This window comes from Onychostoma macrolepis, chromosome 15 (assembly GCF_012432095.1).
Source record: "Onychostoma macrolepis isolate SWU-2019 chromosome 15, ASM1243209v1, whole genome shotgun sequence".
NCBI classification, from domain to species: Eukaryota; Metazoa; Chordata; class Actinopteri; order Cypriniformes; family Cyprinidae; genus Onychostoma; species Onychostoma macrolepis.
The window spans coordinates 19,917,851-19,935,639 of NC_081169.1; the positions used below are offsets into that span (position 1 = coordinate 19,917,851).

The 17,789-nt window shown below is 37.1% G+C and overlaps 2 long non-coding RNA genes across 2 annotated transcripts; both read right to left on the reverse strand.

The window, feature by feature from the left end:
• Positions 1-694: 694 nt before the first annotated feature.
• Positions 695-4,237, reverse strand: LOC131520900 (uncharacterized). The gene is made up of 6 exons (XR_009266155.1): positions 4,116-4,237; positions 3,614-3,670; positions 3,304-3,424; positions 3,099-3,186; positions 1,517-1,589; positions 695-1,115 (listed from the first exon to the last, which is right to left on the reverse strand). It is a non-coding gene; the product is annotated as an uncharacterized LOC131520900 (long non-coding RNA).
• A 7,301-nt stretch (positions 4,238-11,538) lies between these two features.
• Positions 11,539-12,924, reverse strand: LOC131520683 (uncharacterized). Its single transcript, XR_009266109.1, has 3 exons — positions 12,791-12,924; positions 11,847-11,911; positions 11,539-11,759 (listed from the first exon to the last, which is right to left on the reverse strand). It is a non-coding gene; the product is annotated as an uncharacterized LOC131520683 (long non-coding RNA).
• Between the last annotated feature and the right edge of the window lie 4,865 nt (positions 12,925-17,789).

Sequence of the window (17,789 nt, forward strand, 5' to 3'; positions counted from 1 at the left end):
TTTAACTATATTTTAAAGACACTGGAAGCAATTATGAAAGTACATATAAAGATGTACTAAAAAGTCCCACTTAAGTGGTTTAAAAAAAAATCACTCAAAAGTTCAACTAATTACATTTAATATCACTTTAAAATGTGATATTTTAAGTTAATTACAAATACAATGTATTTAAGCATCGAAAATAGCATATTTAATTTGCACTTATGTGTGTTCTTTTAAAGTATATTATTTCTGCAACAAGTACACTTTATAAAAGTATACTTAAGTGCACTTCTTTTTCACATGTTAACACATGTGCTGCAAATGCTCAACACAACCAAATACACACTCTAAACCCGGATAAGTTTAATTTACTTAAAAAGCTTGAGGAAACTGGTTGCCTAAAAAATTATGTATTGTGAACTTAAATTCAGTTTATTTAATTTAAAATGTTTTGCAAAATCAATTACAAAGTTCAGTTCATTTAGCTTAAAATGTTTTGTAATATCAATTAATTTGCAGTTATTACACCTAGTATATTTAAGTTCAATGTACGTTAATGTAAGTTAAATATATATCAGTTACTATTTATTTTTTTCCAATTTGTTAAACTAGAAAACTAAGAAAAAAGCAAACAAGTAAAGGAACATTCATACAATTTTGTTTTATTTTAAATTCAATTCCAAATGTTAACTTGAACACAACAAAACATGAATTTTTCATATCCTGAAAACATTTCCCATAAAAACATGAAAAAAAAACTAGTTTAGCAAATTAACTTATTGTTAAACACATTCACAGTCTATCTCAGAATCACAACAAATGGCATCAAAACTATATGGTTTGTTTCCACTCAGAGTTCACAATATTGGCAGTATTGAATTTTGGGTGCCAGCTCACCTTTTCTGAGGTTGAGCATTACTTGCTGAATAAAATATTAAGTGCTTTTCATGCACTTAGGATAGTCCAGGTGCAGGGAATAAAATGAAGAAAAAAAAAATGGACATAGAAGGCCTGATATTGGTCAGTTCATCCATTACCAAACTTTCTTCCAAGATAATTCCCACTCTAGACGGGTTGAGCTGTGGACTTTCTTGATCAACACTGAGGATTCTTACTGGAGTCTGTCCTGTCAGCTGCATAACAGAGGAAGAAACAGATCGACAAAGACATTATCAAGCCAGATAATGCTGTTTGGTCAAATACTCAAGGTCATATGCTGCATTCACACCATGTCATAATTACTGTAATTCTGAGAGGACAACATTGTGATGTTCTACTCGGACCTGTTCGTGTCCTTGGACCAGGAATTGTGCGTTTCTATGACAACACTATCAATGCCTAAATAAATCTGCAGCAGTCAGGTACAGTGGTCACATGGTGCAAGTAGGAGCTCTCAGAAAATTACCAGTTTACAGACGATAATTATGAGTTCTACAAGGTTTTTGATGCTTTGGAATCTTGTAATTATGGTAATAATTGCAATAGGGTGGTGGGGGTATGGAATGTTTATGAATGTTTACGCACCTGTACGTACCTGATTCATTGTGAAAAGAGCTGGCCTTTGAAGTACCATCTGGCTGATGTCAGGCTTGTCGTTGACAACTTGTCTGTGAAGAGCAAACATTAAAGTTACAGTCTTTATAAGGCCATCTGACTTAAGGGTTTACATTTAATTGTTCAGTGTTCAACTTCCAACAGAGATGGAAATACAATTTTTAAATACATGAATTATGTTTCCATCTTTGTTGCCACAGTTTTGGAAGTTTTTCTACAATTTTAGAAGTGTCTAAAATGACTGTACCCATATGCAGGGGCGTAAATTTCATCTAACAGTAGGGGGGACAATAAACAAAATTTCTCAAGAGAAATTTTTGAAGGGGACACAAATAATACAGCCAAAATTGTATTTGTAAGGATAGCTATGTGTACACAGCATGTGTACATAGCATGAACTGTGTTTAAATATGAGTTCGGTTCATATGGTTCACCACGCGGCCATATTAATTATTATTTTGCGTCATCCATAGTATTTTAGGTTTAGTCTGAAACCGAGTACATCTCTTTAGATATTCAACCGCATTAAGCCCACTGATCTGCCACTTAACATCATATTGAGCAAAACCCAACACATAGGTAGGTCTACAATATTAGCCTAATATCAGTTCACACACAGGCTTATCGCCGTGTTAGTTGTAGTGGGTGACAAGCTACGGTATTACGCTTGTTAGCCTTATAATCGCTCATAGAAAAACATCGGATATCATAATTTTTTTGTCATGACTAATTTATTAATGATCCAACATCATCTGTATTAAAGAAAAAGAATAATTTCACCCGATGTTTAAAGAGAATAAAATAGCCTTGTCAGCCTAAGTTACTTACACATAACTAACTGTTACTGAGGAAACTTGCTCTCTCCCACCGGAGTGACCGGACTCGTGTGTGTGTGTGTATCGGTAAAAGTGGAAAGCAGGCAGGGAGGGGGGAAATCAAAACATTTCTGAACTTAAAACGTTTTTTTGCGTTTATTTTGCTTTACTACTCTCACAATTATTTTGAGTATATGTCCATTATATTATTTTTAATACACAGAGTCGCTTGTAATGATTTTTAGGGGGGACAACCCTCAGATAGGGGGGGTCATGTTAGAATAGAAAAGGGTCCTGTCCAAACTGCTGCTTTAAAATTAGAAGCACACAGTTCCCTAGAATATCATTATATGCTTAAACATTAAGATTTGTACTCACGGAAATTACTAAAGTAGCATTAGAAGGGGGTGACCCAATACTTTTAGCAATATAGTGTATGTATGGGAAAATGTAAATTTAAATACAGAAATGCATTGCCATTTTGCATATTACATTTCAAACTGAATTTTTCTACATATATGCTTCCACAATTATAAATGGTTCAGCTGAGTGAAAGCAATAGACACAGTTGCAGTCCAAAGTTTATATACACCTTGCAGTATCTGCAAAATGTTAATAATTTAAGCAAGAGGGTAGAGGGGTAGAATCATTAAAATAAAATGCGATTTCTGCTCTGATGAAGCAGTTTATTCTGCAAGCTGTATGTATACTTTTGACCACATCTGCATCACCTAAGAGGTGAATTACCTCAATCATCATCAGGGCAACATCGTAGTAGAGTACTGAGAGATGTTCCTTCAGATTTCCTGATCACACCATCTTCACTGACACTGGGCTTTAAAAATAGATAACATTTTTACAAACAGTTTTTATTCCTACTTTACAGGGAATAAAACATAACTTTATCAATTACCCAAATATTGATAAATATCCCAAAATCTATGAAAGGTACCTTTAATTTTTTTCCCTCATCTTGCCTTGCAAGCTTCTCTTGCACATCTTAATGAAGGATGTTCCTGTATTTACCACGACTGACACAACAAAGCTGCTGTCCTCTTCCTTTGGTTTGTTACCTGTAAAATATATTATGATTAGAGGGGGATCTGTAAATGCAAAGTTTGGAATATATTACCTGCAAAAGGAAAATATTCAAAGCATTTAAAATCCATAGGGATAGTAACTTAATATAGTACTTTTAGCCTGTCTTGTGTGATCAGGGTGAGCTGACTAGGCCACAATTCATTAAAAACTTCTAACATCACCTTTTCTACTGGTCTGTGTTTCCCCACTGTATCTCCAGTAACAAATCTGTACTGATCCTGCAAAATGAATAACTCCAGGTAAGTACAAAAATATATTACAAACACAAGCAGTAACGGAACATCTGGCTCTTCAAATGAAAAAATAAAATAAAAACAACAACATTATTTCTAGAGGTGGCTGATATACTGAATATTACTGGTGGTTATAGTATCGATTATACATTAAATATTACAAGATAAGATCTTTGAATTTTGTCCAGTAGCGTTAAATTGAATTTTAAATCGTTTAGTTAAAATACAATATTGTATTTTCAGCAGCCCAATTTCTTGGTCCACGCACGCGATACCATTCCGATATCAGAATGCATTCATAGATAAATTGTAGGACACGATTAATTCACCTCCAGAGTCTGTAGAAGTTAGCAAGAACAGCCGGAGAAAGCCGCAGGGAATGGTCAGCCTAAATTAAGAACAAAGAAAGCTTATATCAAGATATACTTACTTGATTCATTATCTGCAGTACATAAAGTCTCATCTGTAATCATCCAAACGCACCGCTCCTTTGTTCTCGTTTGATCAGCGAAGCTTCCTCACGCGTCTCGACTCCAGAAACATGGCGCGCAGCGCATTTTTTCAAACTCTGCTGAAGTAGCGCGCCATCATGATGTAGTATTTTTGGCTCATGAGCATAAAACAAAAAAGATACTTGCGTGGTTACGTGTTATTTCAGGCTTTTCATTTGTCCTAATTCATTGTGTAGTTAGACCAAAGACTATTGTTAGACTCATTCATGACTCATTCACCTAACTAAAAGTCAGTAATTTTTACAGTGTAGTGTAGCCTAGTCTAATTAAAATCAAATGTATTTGAATGCAAATTAATTTTGTTTAGATTAACTTTTGCTTGCAATTAATGCAATTTAATGTGTGTTTAAGTGACTTAGAACAACATAATGATATTAAGAATAATCTGTACACAGATGTAAAGTACAGTACTCTTACATACAAATACAGTACTCTCATAAATGACACTGTATGTTAAATACTATGTCGAACATTAAACTTCATAGAGTTCATAGCGCAAGAACTGGTGATGAAAATTTCAGCAATAAGTTTTATTGGAGTATACTGTATAAGAAAGTGTATTTAAGTTTAGAAGAAAAATACATTTCAAGTGCATTAATGCACATAGTATACTAAATACATTTAAAATACATTAACAAATGTAATTTTGGAGAACACACTTAAGTTGAAATTAAAATCAATTATTTTACATGTGCTTTAGTATATTGATAAATATATCAAAATAAGTGTACTTATTTAAAAGACAATAAAATCATAATTATGTCAAATGTATGTTTAATTAATACTTAATTAGACATTATTATAAAGTGCATTTTTAAAAAGTGTACTTAAGTATGTCAAGACCTATTGTCATTAATGTGTCCTCTCTTTAAGTACAATTAAGTGGCCTTTAATTTAAATTATATTATATATTATCTGCAAGTGCACTTTTTAAAAAGTATACTTTTAATAATTGAAGTACACAAAAAGTACACTTTTACTGCATTTAAGCACACTTCTTTTTCACAAGGGTTGTCAAACTGATTAAGATGTTTTCTTAATTTGCATGTGTTTTTTAATTTGCAGCACGTTGAGCTCTCTCGGCCATCATATATTTTTAATATATCAAGGTCAATTCTTAATCGATGAAAGCATTCTCCCTATTTTTGCTTAAGTTGCGTTTGGTGTCATACTGTATCGCATACCTTGTCAGTGTCGTGCGCTTGCTTAGCCCTTTGTTGTGATAAACAGCAAAGTGTGTTTAAGCACTAGCAAAAGACATTGTAAAGAAATACTCTTTGAGAGAAGCAGTCAGTCAGTGGAAGTTAAAAGCTGATCGTAAGTGATTTTATTTCTTGTCTCATTAATGTTTAGCGTAGTTGTCGTTGCTAGGAAACACTTGTTTTGTTTACTGTGTTGAGACGTGCTGAAGTTGTGTTTGGTCTTGTAGTGTATCGCATACCTTGTCAGTGTCGTGCGCTTGCTTAGCCCTTTGTTGTGATAAACAGCAAAGTGTGTTCAGCTGAATTCAATTTCTGTTTTGTCAGACGGGTATAAAAAAAGGTTAGTATACCATGGCAGCCCTCGTGTGAAGGCCTCCTCATGTGAAGACCGAAGAGTGTAAAGACCATCGACTCTACCGTGCGCCTCCAAAGCTGTGACAAGGCAGACAGTGAGTTTATGAACGGCCTCCATGGCCGTGACAGGACAGACAGTGAGTTCATGAGTGGGCGCCACCACCTTGGGAGGTCCTGCAGCGGAAGCAGTCACCTCTAGAGGTTCTGCAGCAGATACTGCCACCTCTGGAGGCACTGGAGCGGATTCGTGGAAACGAGGGGCCTCTGGGGTCGACTCATGAACAGGAGAGGCCTCTGGGACAGACTCATGGACAGGAGCGGCCTCTGGGACAGACTCATGGACAGGAGCGGCCTCTGGGACAGACTCATGGACAGGAGCGGCCTCTGGGACAGACTCATGGACAGGAGCGGCCTCTGGGACAGACTCATGGACTTGGGTAACAGAGCAGTAAGTAGCCCAAACACACAGGATGGCTACCGCCATAACAGGAAGCACTGAGGATAGGAGAACAGTCTCTGTGATAACCAGTGCTGAGGCCCTGGCCCAGCAGCTCTCACTGACAACAGAGGTGGGTGAAAACTTGGAGCTGACTAAGCTTAAAATTTCAAGTCAGCACGAACACTAACTTTTTTTTTTATTATTATTAAACTCTGCAGCCGCGCCAAACAGGGTGGAGAGTGAAGTTTTTGTTATATTTAAGAAGAGGTCATGGTTATTAGCCGAAAAGAATACACATCACACCTCTGTTTAAACGTCTGCAGAACAAAAGAAGGCTTACACCGTGTCTACACCGGAAGCGACAGTTGTCCTGTTGCAGTCTGTCTACACTGGACACGACAAATCGACCGTTGAAAATCATTTGGAATTTGTGTCAATACTTCATAAATAGAACGCGGCAGCAGTTTACTGTCAGGGATTTGTCATGTCCCATCCAGTGTAGACAGCATCAAGGAGCGGGAAGGCCTGTGATCGGACACCAAGGTTGCTTTGTTTCTTCTCGATAGGTGAGTAACATTGGTTTTGCTTTGTTTCACAGACCTAATCCTTGCCTCGGATGCATACATATGTGTGGGGCGGAGCTATCAAAATAGGGGCGAGACCCTTTTGGGGTAGGGACATGTTTTGTTTTGGTGATTTCAAATATCAACTTTGGCTACCAGAAATCACTTACCCCACCTTTAATGTTTGCCTACAAAACCACAACTGGCTCTGCACCCCTTTAACTAAATTCATTACTTCAGACTTATGTGCCCTCTAGAAGCTCGCGTTCTGCAAGCGAACATCGCTTTATTGTGCCATCCCAAAGAGGCACAAAATCACTTTCACAGACTTTTAAATGAAATGTTCCCTCCTGGTGGAATGACGTGCCCAACTCAATCCAAGCAGCTGAGTCCTTAGCCACCTTCAAGAATCGTCTAAAAACACATATCTTCCATCTTTATTTGACCCTCTAACTCTAGCATTCTCTATTCTAATTCTATTCTTCTACTTTTTAAACTTGTCCCTTTTAGACTTGCACTCTATTCATTTACTAACTGCTTGTTTTTCTTTTTTAAAAAAACCCTAACACTAGCTTTTCTAATCTTTTTATATTCAATCTATTTGTTTTCTTTTTATTTATTATACAATTAACAAAAGCAAAAAAGGCCTCTAACACTAGCTTGCTCTATTCTTTTTCTATTCTATGTTTTCTTTTTATTTATTATATAAATTAAAAAAAACCTTGCTATGTGTACTGCGTTAATCTAACTGAGACTTGTTATAGCACTTGCATATAATTGCTCTTTTGTTGATTTTGATTGCTTCCATTGTCCTCATTTGTAAGTCGCTTTGGATAAAAGCATCTGCTAAATGACTAAATGTAAATGTAATGTAAAATTTTAACATTAGAACAGACCTTTTCACTTTAAAGATGATGAAAATGGAAAAATGTTTGCATGTATGTTTGTGTTTGTTTTTCTGTGAGCGTTTGTGTACATGTTTGTGTTTGCATGAGTGTGTGAATTTTTTGTGTGCATGTTTGTGTTTGTGTTTACGTGTATGTTTGTGTTTGCATAAGTGTTTGTGTGCATGTGTGTTTGTGTGTATTTGTTGTATGCATGTTTGCGTTTGCGTGTATGTTTGCATGTGTGTTTGTGTGTATTTTTTGTGTGCATGTTTGTGTTTGCGTGTATGTTTGTTTGTTTGTCTGTGTGTTTATGTTTGCATGTATGTTTGTGTGCATGTTTATGTTTGCATGTGTGTTTTTATTTGTGTGTGTCTGCGTGCATGTTTGCATTTGCGTTTTTGCTGTATGTTTGTGTGAGTGTTAGTGTTTGTGTACATGTTTGTACTTGTGTGAGTGTTTATGCATGTATGTTTGTGTTTGCATGTATGTTTGTGTTTTTGCTGTTGGCTATGTTTGTGTTTGTGTGAGTGTGAGTGTTAGTGTTTGTGTGCCTGTGTGAGTGTTTATGTTTGCGTGTATGTTTGTGTTTGTGTTGAGGCTTGAAAAATCTATGAGTGAATAAAGAAATAACAAATTTAAGAAAAATGAAATTAACTAAAATGAAACAACATTTTCCTGTAACATAGGAACCGGTTTGTTAAAAATAATCACCTTGGCCCCTATTTATTTCAGCTTGTTGTTATTGTGTTCTTGTAGAGAAAACCTACATACCATACTTACCCCAAAAGCCCCAAATCACTGGACTTAATAATTACAGACCTGTCGCTATCAAGTGTATCGTTAGTTCTGGCAAGTCACGTTAGTCAAGCTCACATCAGCTGACTCTCAGCTGATCCCCATCTACCTATAGGAATACGACACCTATCTAAGCATCCATATATAAGGTCCCTCAGTATTATCAGCAGCCAATTACCCTCCTCCATCCCCAACTCCTCTTCTGTCAGTCAGGATTCAGCCTTCTGATTCTCCTTTGAATCAGACAAATTTTAAATGTGTACATAAATTACTGAACTTTAACGATATCTGCAATACATTTATGTTGGTTCTGTTCTGTTTACCCTGGGGGGTTATCGCTGCTCTCCCTGCTCTCATCCATGCTAGGCTGCATGGATACGCAGGGAGTTCTTGCCCAAAAACTGTATGCTAATTTTCAATCATCTTGACGATAGTGGTCCTGACAGAACTCACGTCTGTGGTCATGAAGTCATTAGCGAGACTGGTCCTGGCCTACCTGAAGGACATCACTGGACCCTTGCTGGATCCTCTTCAGTTTGAGTACAGGGCAAACAGGTCTGTGGATGATGCAGTCAACATGGGACTTTCGGCTCACTCCTCCCACTCACCATCATGTACAGCACTGTGGCTGCAGTCATTCAGATTCCTGTGCAGCACCATCTCTCAGGACCTGAAGTGGGACAATCACATTGACTCTATTGTAAAAACAAAAAAAGGCCCAGCAGAGGCTGTATTTCCTTTGCCAGCTGCGGAAGTTCAAACTGTCACAGGAGCTGCTCACACAGTTCTACTCAGCCATCACTGAGTCTGTCCTGTGTTCGTCTATAACTGTTTGATTTGGCTCAGTTACCAAATCAGACCTGAAGGACATCACTGGACCCTTGCTGGATTCTCTTCAGTTTACGTACAGGGCAAACAGGTTTGTAGATGATGCAGTCAACACGGGACTGCATTACATCCTGCAACACCTTGACAGACCAACTCACATCCAGGACTCTCACGATCAGCACTGGCGCCCCCCAGGGATGTGTGCTCTCCCTACTGCTCTTCTCCTTGTACACAAATGATTGCACCTTTAAAAACCCCACTGTCAAGCTTCTGAAGTTTGCGGACGACACTACAGTCATCGACTGTACACAAGGACAAGGACAGAGACGAGTCTACTTACAGACAGGAGGTTAAAGATCTGGCTGTCTGATGCAGTTATAACCTGAAGCTCAACACACTCAAAACAGTGGAGATGATTGTGGACTTCAGGAGGAACCCCCCTGCACTCCCCCAACTCAGCATCATGCACAGCACTGTGGCTGAAGTCATTCAGGTTCCTGGGCACCACCATCTCTCAGGACCTGAAGTGGGACAATCACATTGACTCTATTGTAAAAACAAACAAACAAAAAAAGGCCCAGCAGAGGCTGTATTTCCTTTGCCAGCTGTGGAAGTTCAAACTGCCACAGGAGCTGCTCACACAGTTCTACTCAGCCGTCTTTGAGTCTGTCCTGTGTTCGTCTGTGACTGTTTGGTTTGACTCAGCTACCAAATCAGACATCAGAAGACTACAACGGACAGTCAGGACTGCTGAGAGGATTATTGGTGTCCAACACTCTTAAAAATTGTTTGGTTTCCCAAAGAACCTTTCAGTGAACAGTTCCTGATAGAAACATTATGAAGAACATTTTAAAAATCTAAAGAACCTTTTTCGACTATAGAGAACCTTTCCTGCATTTGAAAGGTTCCGTGGATGTTCAAGGTTCATAGAACCATTGATGCCAACAAAGAACCTTTATTTTTAAGAGTGAACCTCCAAGTTCTTTACATTTCCAGAGTGCGGAAAAGGGCTGGTAAAATCACTCTGGACCCCTCACACTGTCACACCCTTGGACGTTCTGTTGTGTTTTCATCCCCCATGTGATCTGTGTGACCTAGTTTTCCCTCATGTTTGATTGTGTTATTTAGTTCAGGTGTGTCTTGTTATTGTTAATTATCTTCAGTTGCCTGTGTATTTAGTTCAGTCTGTCCTGTGTTCCCTCGTCTGGTCCCTACGTGTGCATCCTGCCTGTCTGTCCTGTATAAACCCTCTTGTGGATTAATAAAGACTATTTACATTCATCTTTGCCTTCTTTGTGCACCGTACTCACCGTAGCGTGACAGAAGACTGAACCTAAAAAGAAAAGTAAGCGGTGCATTTTCACGTTGTTTTGTTTTTCATTTGAAAGTGTTTAGTTTGTTTTTCCCCATGGATATCACCACACAATTCACCTCATTAGCCCACAAAGACCTTCCCTTTTTGGACTATGCTGATGAGTTCAGTCAGCTCACCGTTTTAACAGATTTTGATGACTGCTGAACTCTCTGTTCTGGATTGGGGCAAATTACCATTGCCCCTTCGACCTCCCAGACACCACTGGACTGTCTGGAGATCGCCCTGGAGCCCAAGCCTCTCGGATTGTTTGACCAGGTGTGTGTGCCGGTAACAGTGCTCGCCATGAGGGAGAACGCTATGGACAGCAAAAGCACGGAGGGATGCTCCACCTACTGCACCAAGGCTGAGGGTGAGCTGAGCTCAGTGGACACTAACTTGGATTTATATGCGCACATGCCTTGTCTTCCCCCGCCATCATCTTCTGTCCATCCCGTGACGACCACAAAGGTTGTGTTGAACTATCTGTCTGCCCTGTACTATCTGACGGTGTGATTAATGACCACAGAAGTAGTTCCTGTCTTCCTGAACAACACACAACAATTCTCAGGACTTTACATCTGTAAATAACTTAATCAAAATTTTAATCCGTTAATAGCACACATGCACATTCATAATTCTGTCTATTGACATTTTCTTTTTCTCTACACTGTTAGACATTTCAAAGGGTTTTTACAGTAACTTACTGGCAACAGTTACTGTAATTACAATTTTCAGTAGCAAACTGTATTTGATTGATCAGTATACTACTGTAATTCATTCATTTTAATATAGATTTCATTGGATTTTATAATTTTTATATAGAATTCATTTTATTTTTACTCTACATAGGTACTACTGGACACAATTACAAAATATCAAATTCTTTATTTAAAACATTGCATGTATAACACATAAAAATACAGTCTTCCAACTCTGGAACAGTGCATCTTTACCATTTCTCCTGTCTTAGGACGTTTTGCAGTGCATTTTGTTGTGATTTATCCTCACAAAGAATCTTTAGGCAACAGAAACATAAAGATAAGTAGCCAAAGAATACATAGCCATCTGCAAAACCCAGGTGCTGCTCCAAAACGTGGCCACCATCTTTGCTCACCATCCACTTTGACAGAAATGTCTTCTCTGAAAAACAAGTAGAAGAAATGGCACACTTTTAAAAGGCAATATATAGAATACACAAATCTCTCAAAAACATAGTTGTTCTCTTACCATGAATTATCAGCCTCAGGGTGGCTGGCATGTCCATGTCTTTCTTGATGCTTCATTGCAGTTGCCTTTAAAACACAAATACAAAAAAATGCAGTAAATCTTAAATTCCATTAAAAACTATAAACTAATTCTAAAACTAGAAAGGCAGCTTGCCATAAACTAGTTTAACCTAGCTAACATATGATTTTATTTTCTCAGGCTACTGGCCAACATTAACTACTAACACCTGAACTAAATTTCACATTAGTTAACCTAATGTTAATATAAGATAAGCGTTGCGCGTTAAAAACAATTTTAATTCGGTAACAATTCAATAAGCTGACAAAAGTCGTTTGAAACGACAGCGCAGTTTACCATGGTAAAGTTCTGTAACCGCCATGTTGACGAGTAGAATTCCGTGTAATGTTCACGGACTTAATTAACCTCGAATCTGTGGTGGCATCACGGAATCGCCGAAAATTCCGTGATGGGTTCACAGAAGGCATCAGCTGTGGTCCATGCACGGATTCACTGGTTCAACACCAGCGCTGCATCGGACCACGTAAAAAGAGTGACTCCGATGCAGTTATACTTTCACTGGAGTACCTGACCCCACCCCTACCCTAAACCTACCCTACCCTACATTGTTCTGAACAATGATGATGACGATAAATTATCGCGTCGGCATATTGAAAGTGTTGAACCAGTGGATCCGTGCGTGGTTCACTGCTGATGCCTGTCACCGACTTACATTGGTATCACTTCTGTGAGCCCATCACGGAATTTTTTCTGTGAGCCCATCACGGAATTTTCGGCGATTCCGTGATGCCACCACAGATTCGGAGGTTAATTAAGTCCGTGAACATTGCACTGAATTCTGTGAGATCATGTTGGTTAAATGTTACTAATGTTAGGTAAACTGGTGTGCAAAAATCTCACACAGACAAACGTACATATATTTTTACCTTGCTTGCTGGTCTTTTTCTCTCATAAGGTGCATCGACACACTGCGCAGATGTTCTCCGCATGATCCCCGGGAAAAACCCCAAGTACTCCTCGCTGCAGACTGTAGCGCGGTGACGTCAGGTACCTACGTCAGGTATGTGTTTACCGCGCATGCGCAAAGTGACGTATGGTATGTCTATAAAACGCATGCGCAGTAGCGCGGTGACGCCACGTACCTACGTTACCTATGTATTTACTGTAAATACGCCGGTTCAATAATGGATCATTCACTTTCGGTTTTACTTACTTTTGTTTTCTTATAAATGTAAGTTTGTGTTGTGTTGACTTTTAATTGTAAGGATGATTTGGTCTTAATCATAGACAGTGTCATTGCAAATGTGTGCGATTTCAAACATTTATGACATGCTTTATGATATGTGTTAGTATTCGAAGTGACAGGGATTCTGGTGCTGGTCTTTAAAAGTCTTATTTCGCCTAAAATTAGCCTTTAAAGATGTATTAAAATAGAGCAGAAATACTTATATTAATAAAGTAATGAATTGCATGCATTGCAAAAAATAAAAATAAATAAATACATACATACATACATGCATACATACATATACTGTGTATGTATATATATATATATATATATATATATATATGTGTGTGTGTGTGTGTATGTGTATGTGTATGTATGTTTCTCATATTTGTCATCTTTTTCATTAACATTATCAAAAATTAATAGATACTGTAACAAATGTATTATTCATTGTTAGTTCATGTTAATTAATACATTAACTAGTGTTAACAAATGACACCTTATTGTAAAGTGTTACCTCTTAAATTTACCTTCATGTTCATATGACTTTTTAGGGACATTATCAGTGAGACGAAATTCAGAGAAGAGGCTCACTTCATATGTCTAGACAGATCGTTCTTTAACTCCTTAACATGTAGCGAATACTGTAAAAAGTATTTGAGTGTCTGTCTCTCTTCTCATCTTTCTGTCTGTCTCATCTCAACTATCTGTTTTTTTCCTGATAGACTGTATTGCCCTCAACTGTAAAACTTTCAAATTGTTCCAGGCTATGCTTTCTCAAGCCAAGCCAACCTAAATTTTGACTTGACAAACTTTTTTAATTTAGTTGGTTAATGATGATTATAAATTAAATCTCTTAGGTACTTTACAGACAAAGCAAACAACACTCTTTTTCTAACACCATCCTATAATATTTAAAAATACATTTAAAATATTTTCCTTGTATGGCTCTTTTGCCTTTCCTCAAAATTATTTAATATTGTTTGTTCTTTTATGTAAATTAGGTGTCGTGAACTGGAGTGCATTTTCTGCACAATACAGACAGGAGTGCCGGGTGCCGTATTCACAGACCCAGTGCCTACGGTGCAGTGAGATACTGTATTTAAAGACTGCACACCTAGGTATGTCGAGAATGGCAGGAGGGGAGTCCTGTGTGGGTTTTATTCATTCAAAGAATTTGAGGGCTACTGCTCGGTTGATTGTTGATTGTGATGGATGAATGAGTAGATGCAATTTTTTTTTTTCTTTCTCATGTGTCATGTTTATAGTCTATGGTCTTAATCTATATTTGTATATACAATTATATTTTCTGTTTTGTTCTTTGAAATAATAATTAAAAAAAAGGTCACTGTTATCAGTTTGGTTTTTTGGAGGCACCATGCATAAAATAGGATGCAGACACTGAAAATATACTGTATGTAGTCAATTGAATTTAAAACTACTTTATTGGCTTAAATATTTCACATGCAGAATTGCCAAAGCAAAAGAAAAATGTCCAAAATTATACTAAATAAATAAATAAACAAGAACCACGACAGAGGACAGATTAAAATAAGAAAGGCAGCAGCTATTTGCACTAAGTGATAGCAGGATTTTCTGCTATTTAAACTACTTATTGCAAACAGTGGTAATTATCTGCACCTCAGTATTGTACTACAATATAAAACAGTATGCAATAATAACTTATTGAGTGTAAATTATAATTTTAATTCAAATTATTAAATGGATATCACCTTATTGGGACAATAAAGCCCTCCCTCACAACTTTTTGATTATTTCCTTAATTTTTATTGAAAATAAATGCTTTTTTGATGTGATTTGAAATTTGAAAAGGGAGAAAAAACTTTGCTAGAAGGCGGATTCGAACCTGGATCGATCGCGTCAAAATGTATAAACCACGTGTTTTACCATCTGTGCCACTAGAGCTGACGACTGAAATTATCTTTTGTAATCTTGACTAGCCTAATAAGAAATATATAAGGTGCCGTTAAAGGGTAATATTACAATATACACAGTGAAGTAAAGTGCAACAGAATGTTAATAAATATACTACACAGATATTACAGAATAAACTCTGTAATTCCGTATCATTTTACCTGAGATGAGACATGGTTAAAATCATGTATATGTGCTGTATTACATTTTATTGTTTTATTTTTTTTCCACCTTAGCATTCTTAATACTCTTACATTTTAGTAGAGTATTCTGTTAAGTATGCGCATGCGTTTTTATGACGTGTTACGTCACGCACGACGCGAAAACACCTACCGTCACCACGTAATGCAAATTACACACGCAATGCCCCAGCGTGTCATAGACATACCATACGTCACTTTACGCATGCGCGGTAAACACATACCTGACGTAGGTACCTGACGTCACCGCGCTACAGTCTGCAGCGAGGGGTGTCTCGAAAAACCCGCGACGCTGCCCGCTGCTTCCGTGTCTTCCTCGGACTCGATAAAAAACAATATAGAACCCATTATATATATTATCTACAGTGGATGCGGACAGTAATGTGACGCCCCGGTATATTTCTGATGTACAGATGTACTACAAGCGCTGGCGCTGTTTCTGACACGAAGTACAAACGGATTTTCCAATCATTAGAAGCGATGAAACACATCCAGTAGTCAGTCCCAAGCTGTTGCGGCGTTGTAGACACGGTGTAGGGCAAATTGTGTCAATCCAAATGTAAGAAATGAGGAAAATAAAACAACCAATATAATATAATAATATAATGGCGCCAAAGAGACCGTTACAGTAGTATACAGCAATTTAAAAAAATACAGTAAGTCTCTGTACGTGGGGTCTGACGTCACAGAAAATTCCCATGATGCAAAGGGAATTACAGTTATTTGCAGTATTATACTGGGTGATATACAGTAAATAACTGTGGAAATTACAGAAATGTCTAACAGTGTATATTTTCTTTTTATTGTTTATTATCTATTCTCTTCATTGTTAGTGTTTTATTACCTGAAATTATATGTATGTCTGCACTATATCTGTACTTTCTGTACTGGAAGCTCTTGGCACCAAGATGAATTCCTTGTGTGTGTAAACACACTTAGCAATAAAGCTCTTTCTGATTCTGATATATTTTATTATCATCCTGAACTTGCTATAAATTTCACAGCAAATCCCATGCAAATTATCCAGACCTATTATAAAAATCAAGTCTGGAAAAATTCTTAGAAAAATTTACACCAGATACCCCATTATAAATAAATATTCCTGTTTTTCTTAGAAAAAAATATTTTCTTCCTGAACTTGTCACAGGTGCATGCCATAAAATAGAGGCAATGGACATCCTCTGGTCACTGAACATCTTAGAAAAAATGAACTGTTTTGACCCACTGAACTTTACCCAACACACCACTAAAGTTCACAGTGCCAGACCCTCACAAAAAACTCATTAGATTGTACACTGTAAAAAAAGAATTGTTTCAAAAAGTTATAAATAATCCATCTCCCAGTTTATCTCCGGCTCCTCAGCAGCCGGGCCAATCAACGAACAGAGGGCGGGCTGAGAGCCCTGACGTAGACGCTATAAAACTTAAAATAATTTGTTACCCCGCTGACTTATTTTTTTTTAGTTTAGTCAACTTGAAATTTTAAGTTACTCAATGTTAATTTGAGGGACAACTCGAATATTTCAGTTGAATAAACTAAAAATTCTAAGTCAGCGTGGTAACAAATTATTTTAAGTTGAGACAACTATTTTTTTTTTACAGTGTAAATGAGTTGCAACCCCCAGAAAACAAGATGTTTTTACAGCCATCGAACAACTAATATTCACACGTTGATGATTCTTCGTCCCGACCAGACATCCTTTCTCATTATCTAGACCTACACAGCATGATACAAAATAACCGTTTCTCTGAGGTTGTAAAAGTTTAGACGTTGAGCTATGTACATGGGCGCATTTGAATTGATATAACACACCACAAGTCTTAAGCTTGACAAAAATCAAAGAGTGAATAAAGCAATAACTGAATTAAGTGTGAATAACTAAATGAGTAGTAGCTTAGAGGTGATTGTTTAGAAGAAAACTTATATAAATGTTATTATGCCCTGTTTTCATTATCTTTAAAGTGAAAAACTCTGTTCTAATGTTAACAATAGGGAGAATGCTTTCGTCAATTAGGAATTGACCTTGATTTATTAAAAACAACTCTTTTTAATTTTTAAAAATGTTTAAAAAAATGATGCTGGTATGTGATCATCCCTCCAGTGTAGGGCCTGGTAGTGGGTGTGGTTTACTATGGTGGACATAACTTAATTCAGAATTTTGTCAGCTTGTTTTTACTTAGGCTAGTATTTTTTTGTGTAATATTGAAATTGGTAACAAGAATTATGAAATTTCAATGCATCAAAAATTTTGATAGGATAAAAATCCTATTTAAAGCTCAATAAATTCGAATATTGTGGAAAAGTTCATTTATTTCAGTAATTCAACTCAAATTGTGAAACTCGTGTATTAAATAAATTCAGTGCACACAGACTGAAGTAGTTTAAGTCTTTGGTTCTTTTAATTGTGATGATTCTGGCTCACATTTAACAAAAACCCACCAATTCACTATCTCAACAAATTAGAATATGGTGACATGCCAATCAGCTAATCAACTCAAAACACCTGCAAAAGTTTCCTGAGCCTTCAAAATGGTCTCTCAGTTTGGTTCACTAGGCTACAC